This window comes from Patella vulgata, chromosome 8 (assembly GCF_932274485.2).
Source record: "Patella vulgata chromosome 8, xgPatVulg1.2, whole genome shotgun sequence".
Lineage (NCBI taxonomy): Eukaryota > Metazoa > Mollusca > Gastropoda > Patellidae > Patella > Patella vulgata.
In genome coordinates, this window is record NC_065886.2 from 17,249,308 (window position 1) to 17,255,204 (window position 5,897).

The 5,897-nt window shown below is 34.8% G+C and overlaps 1 long non-coding RNA gene across 1 annotated transcript; it reads left to right on the forward strand.

Moving 5' to 3' along the window:
• Positions 1–60: 60 nt before the first annotated feature.
• On the forward strand, positions 61–1,799 carry LOC130013976 (uncharacterized). Its single transcript, XR_008788947.1, has 4 exons — positions 61–203; positions 475–778; positions 1,210–1,330; positions 1,577–1,799. It is a non-coding gene; the product is annotated as an uncharacterized LOC130013976 (long non-coding RNA).
• The last annotated feature ends 4,098 nt before the right edge of the window (positions 1,800–5,897 follow it).

The following is a 5,897-nucleotide window of genomic DNA, read 5'->3' on the forward strand; positions in this document are numbered from 1 at the left end:
AGTGACAACTGCTCTTTCCACTACCAATTACAAATGGCAGACTAATTTAAATTCTGTTACAATCAGTTGGACTAATAGATATATCAACACTGTACATCATAATGGTCGTTTTCTAGCAGCTGTTGAATCAGAACCTGGTGTAGAGTCTCAATATGATGATAATTATGGGTCTAGAACAACGCAGGCAATCAGCAATGTACAAGGTAACAGAGGTTTAATTATGGCTTGAAGGTATGACTGTAGGCAGTAAAACTTTTTTACCAGATATGATATTGATAAATCAGTCCCTCCCTTAAATGGCGAAATAAGGTGCAATCAGTTCAGTCCGAACAGTTTGGACCTTGATGACTACGTCCTATTATTATATCAAATGCATTTAAAGTTTATGAAAATGTTCAATTTTTATTGCCTATTATGTGATCTTATCCTTGACATTTGAATATTATATTAGATAATTTGGATTTAATATTTTAGGAATTGTTAGTATTAAAACCATATATAAAGTGGACCACACTGGAGGAAGTTCGATTAACCAGCCTTCTCTGAATGAATTCGTAGATCTACGACTTGATCAACAAGTGACAATAACACCGGATCTGAAAGATGGCGATACTTTACGATATTTTATCAGAGCTTATGATATTTTATCTCAATACAAGGAAGAATCGTTGACTGTCCATTTTGATAATTCTCCACCTGTTATTGAAAATCTATGGTTAACAAAAGGTGATGAGGTTAATCTAGCAGTTCATGGTTTTGAGGAACTTGATAAAATGGTGTAAGTAACAGACTAAGTACTTAAGACATATTTTACGTATGAGTCATATTGCCTTGGAATACAAACTCGTGATTTGAAATTAGGTATCACCTGGAATAGGCAGAATAGTTCCTTACATGTAGAATACCTCCATTACATTTTGTATTTTGTCATTCAGTTTATCCTGGGTCCTGTTTCTCGAAATCTTAACTAAAGATAAAATCCAATTTTAAGTAGATACTTCAATTTTGATTGGCTAAGCGCTAAAATCAACTTAATATTATCCAATCAAATTACTAAAATGTGGATTTTATCTTAGTTAAAATTTCGTGAAACAGGCCCCTGTTTCTTTTTGAAGTTGTCGGTATACATGTATTGATATTATATAATGCAGAACATTGTTACCTTATAGGATAGGTAATAGTGATAGTATAATGTCATATAATTTACAGCATAGAATGGATAGCCTATGATGATCATAGTGGAATAGAGACGGTACAATGGAAGATATTGGATCATTTAACTGAAGTAGAACATGGATCTCAGCGTATTCCACCGCAAGGCGAAACAACGGTAAGTATGCGATAATGAAGAAAAGGTTTTATATACCAATGGGGAAACTGCGTGAATATCTTCTCGCGAATTGCTTATTAAATTCTTTACTCTACATAAAAGATTAAACAATATTTTGTACTTCAAAATATTAGTTAAAAAGAGGGGAGGGGGCCGCAATCCCACAGTGCAACAGGGGAGACAACTCCTTATGCACCAGTCCTCCGTGACTACTATTAATAACTTTGTATTGATTTTATCTTTCAGAACATTAGAGAATGCCAAAGTAAATATTCTAATAATGCCAGAGGAGCCAATTGTTATTGCATTCCTACTAGCACATGTTATCATCGCCATTTTCAAATAAAACCACCTACTACTGCTACACCAGGAGAAGGCATCTTAAACAATAAAAATACTGGTACGCATGATCATGATTATCGTATCGTGGTTACTGTGATGAACCAAGCTAAATTAAAAACAACTCTAACTAAACAGGCATGTATTAGATTTTCAATATGGAGTTTTAACCACAAATATACATAATAATGTTTCACACTCTACATTCTTCTTTGCTTCATTTTGGATTTATTATTGGATGTGTTTGGATTTTTAAAAAATACTCTACAAGGTTTCACACTTTACATTCTTCCTTGCTCCATGCAAGATTTGTTTGGATTTATTATGATTACGTGATAAATAAACATTGTTACATTGATATGAATATATTATGACAACAAATTTACCTTTGTAGGGTGACTGCCTTTTTTTATTTAGAATAATTTAATTTGTTAGGGAGCATTGGCATGTTGCATTTATGAAACTAACTATATAGACCTACATCACTATATAGAGTTACATCTGGTATATATCAATTATTAATTGCGTCTTTACGTTATAATCTCGTTTAATTTCAGATAACAATTGATGCTAGTCCACCCCACCAAGGGATGGTGCATGACGGTAAATATGGAACACCGGAAGTAGACTTTCAGCCAGATTTAGAACTATTTGCACACTGGGAAGGTTTCTTTGATAGAGAGAGTGGGGTGAAATTTTATCAGTATGGTTTTTCCACGTCTTGTTTGGATGCCAATAAATTTCATCTGAATCTTGCAAATAAACAGGTAATCTAATGACATTAAACAACTGAAATCAATCTTTTTCAAAGTAATTGTATTTGTCCGTGGTAAGATTTATCCTTTTTATGGTAGAACGTTTATAAGGGCTCATCTCATACTATTATACTTTTAGGATGTCCAACAGACTACATCTACGCATGCTTCTTGGGCAGCACCGTCTGATGGTAAATATTACATCACCGTGGTAGCATATAACCGAGCCTTAGAAGTATCTGTACCAGTTTGTTCTGATGGAGTTGTTGTTGATAGAACATTACCTACCATAAGTGAAATAGATATAGAAGGGGCTAGAATTAAAGGTGGTTTAATAAAGGAAAATAATCAAGTATATTATATATCAAATACAAGACGCAAATATTTACTTAAAGACCCAGATTCAGCTTGTATGTAAGTGCAATCTTGAGTTTAAGTCATTTTCGTATATTAAAAATATAACGTTAAACACCTTGTATCCATGTATTTATCAATGGTTATCCGATTTCAATGAAACTAGAAATGTAGGTTTATCTCCCTAAGATCTCGTTTCCTTTCGATATTGGCATGTATCAGACCGTAACTTCATGGATTATGGCCCCTGATTGTACGATAAATCGCATTTTTAGCTTGTGGACCCTCGAGAGGTCACAATTTTTATCCGATTTTGCTGAAACTTAAAATGTAAGGTTATAACCCAAAGATCTCGATTCGCGCATATCAGACCGTAACTTCCTGAATTATGGCCCCTGATTGTACGAAAAATCGCGTTTTTAGCTTGTGGACACTATAGAGGTCATCATTTTTATCCGATTTAAAAAAAAACGTTTGAATATATCACCGTTACACTCTGAGGATGGTTGAGTTTGCTTTTCATGAAAATCGGGCCGAAACTATCGGACAAAATGACCGCCCCTTGTACGCAAACAGTGTAAACATCTGGTATATCAAGGTTGTGGACTCTCTAGAGTTTTGATCCGATTTTGATGAAACATGACATGTAAGTTTATAACCCAAGGATCTTGGTTCCTTGTCGATATTCGCGCATATCGGATCGTAACTTCCTGAATTATGGTCCCTGATTGTACGAAAAATCGCGTTTTTAGCTTGTGGTCCCTCTAGAGGTCACAATTATTATTCGATTTATCAAAACGTTCGAACATAATATCACCGTTACACCGTGATGTTTGTGGAGTTCGAATTTCATGAATCTCGGACTAAAACTGCCGGACAAAATGGCCGCCCCTCGTACGCAAATAGTGTATATAGCCTCTGGTATATCAAGATTGTGGACCCTCTAGAGGTCACAATTTTGATCAGATTTTGATGAAAGTTGAAATACATGTTTGTTACCCAAAGATCTTGGTTCCTTTCGATATTCGCGCGTATCGCATCGTATCTTCCTGAATTATGACCCTTGATTGTACAAAAAATCACGTTTTTAGCTTACTGTCCCTGTAGAGGTCACAATTTTAATTATCCGATTTTAAAAAAAAAACATGTGAATATATCACCATTACACACTAAGATCTTGGTTGCTTTTGATAATCGTGCATATCCGAACATAATTTCCTGTATTATGGCTCCTGATTGTTCGAAAAATCGCATTTTTAGCTCGCGGATTCTCTAGAGGTCACATTTTTTTCCGATTTTAAAAACCGTTTAAATATATCACCATTCCACCATAATGACGGTTGGATTCGAATTTAGGGAAAATCGAAATGAAACTGTCCGACAAAATAGCCGCCCTTTGTACGCAAATTGTGTAAAAGCATGCAATACGAAGGTTGTGGAGCCTCTAGAGGTCACAATTTTTATCCGATTTTGATGAAACTTTAAACATATCTTTATATCCCAAAGATCTCGGTATTTTTTGATATTTGGATTATTGCCCCTGACTGTACAAAACATTCCGTTTGTTTTTAGCTTGTTCTCTATCCATCTCTTGCAAAATGTGGTCGTATCCTGCCTGGCAGCCACTGGTGATCTGATTTTTATGAAACTTGATATACATCTTTGTAACCCAAAGATCTTGGTTCCTTTCGATATTCGCGCATATCGGATCGTAACTTCCTGAATTATGGCCCTTGATTGCACGAAAAATCTTTTTTTTAGCTTGTTCTCTATCAATCTCTTGCAAAATGTGGGCGTATCCTGCCTGGCAGCCGCTGGTTAATATGATTCATTAAAATAAATCGTTTTGTATAGTAACCGAACCCATGGATACCTTTTCAACTAATGTAAATTCTCAGCTGACAAAAAGCCTAGTCGGATAATATCTCCATATTTATATCTACAAGACATTAGAATAAGTAAACAAATTAAACTATTTTACAATACAAAATGGATAAGGACCCACTTAATATCAATAAGTATCAATGACTGTTAGTCTTCGAGTAAACAGTAGATGACTGAGATCAATTGTGTGCAGTAGAAGGTCGGATTAAATATTATCAAGCTTGGAAATAAAGACATAATAACATGTTATATTGTTTACACATGCAAGTTAAAGACAACACAAGATTCCGTTGGAATAATTAACTTGCTAGTAAAACTTTATAAATGAGGTAAAAGTAACCTACAAGTATTCACTCCAAACGAAGCCTAGCCCCGACGTATTCCTAAATTAAACGAAGAGAATGTTATTGTAATAGAATAGATCAATATATTTCAGGAGAAAAGCCAAAACGGTTGATGATACCGATCTTTTTCCCATTGAGCGGTTTTCTAATGGTACAATACATACATATCCGGCGAATATGTTTTGTGATGAAAACCCAATGACAGATGTATTTTTTTCAAAGATGTATCTTGCAATGCATTCTCATGTAAGTATATTCTGTTTCTCGTTCAGAGGTGAATTCGGAATTTGAACACCCCTCAACAGAGCATGTCATTAACCCATGAATAGTCTTCTACATAATTAATACAAATGAGGTTTAACGCCCTACTGTTCTGTTCCGAGTAGGCTAATGGAGACAGAGCGATAAACACAATAACATATAATATATAGATTTGCGAGTTTATTATGCCCTAATTAATCACTCGGCAACCCGTAGAGTTGAAGGGGCCATTGCGTTGTATAATTTTAGTCTTTATTCATGATATGGACGAATAGCAGTCGGTATAATACATTGTCTGGTAAGATAAAGCTGATTCCGGGAACCGCGTGATCATTTTCGGAATTGGGAGACATTCTGATCACATCTCTAGTAAATGAGACTACATCACAAACGCAGTAAAAAAATCGTTATCGAATTCTCTTTACCGGATTGAGTCCTATTTTCATAGGTCTTAACAATCTAAAACCAAGATAAGAACATAACAAAAAATAATTTTATTTCAGTTATATGTTAATTGGACTGCTAAGGGTAGTTTGATGAATACAGAAATTTACAATTATGAATTTGGTGTAGCATCTGCTGAAAGTTCAGTTTCTGCCCCTGACGTTTTACCATTTACGTCAACCCATC